General features: G+C 39.1%; 1 protein-coding gene across 2 annotated transcripts in view; it reads right to left on the reverse strand.

Moving 5' to 3' along the window:
- ETFA (electron-transfer-flavoprotein, alpha polypeptide) overlaps window positions 1–571 on the reverse strand; it is a 101,807-nt gene that overhangs the window by 100,563 nt on the left and 673 nt on the right. The window lies entirely within an intron of this gene.

Below are 571 nucleotides of genomic sequence, written 5' to 3' on the forward strand. Positions count from 1 at the left end.
AAAAAAAAAAAAGTCTACTGTCTCCAGACATCTAGAAAAAGCTCCAGCTATGCCTCAGAGAAAAATCCCAGGAGTGGATGGGAAAATATTCATGCACAGAAAAAAAAAAAAAAAAAGGAGAAAAGGTACAAACCATCAGGTAAGTTTCTGACCCAGGTTTACCAATCTTGTTTCTCATTTCACCTAAATGTAAACTAGGAAAACTACAGAATCCACAATATAAATTATTGTTACTTGACTTATGCCTGGTCAGTCTCCAAATACTACTCTCCTACATCATGAGAACAAAAATATGTTTCCTATCAGTCCTTCTCACAACAGAAGAGAAAAACGTGGTTTGTCACTAATGAAACACTGAAAATGTATCACTGTCACCAGTTAAGCTATTTAACCTACAATCTGCTGGTTAAAAGCAGGTCAGCCTGCAGCATATAAAAAGACGTCTGCCTTTCAAAACTGGCTAAAGCTGTCAAATCGGATCACAGGTTTTACAAACACAATCGCCTAAACTCAGCCCTGCTCCATAAACCAGAAAGCAGAGCCAGCTTCCATAACTGGCCACGCCGCCTCC

This window comes from Colobus angolensis, unplaced genomic scaffold (genome assembly GCF_000951035.1).
Source record: "Colobus angolensis palliatus isolate OR3802 unplaced genomic scaffold, Cang.pa_1.0 Scaffold99, whole genome shotgun sequence".
In the NCBI taxonomy this organism is placed as follows: domain Eukaryota; kingdom Metazoa; phylum Chordata; class Mammalia; order Primates; family Cercopithecidae; genus Colobus; species Colobus angolensis.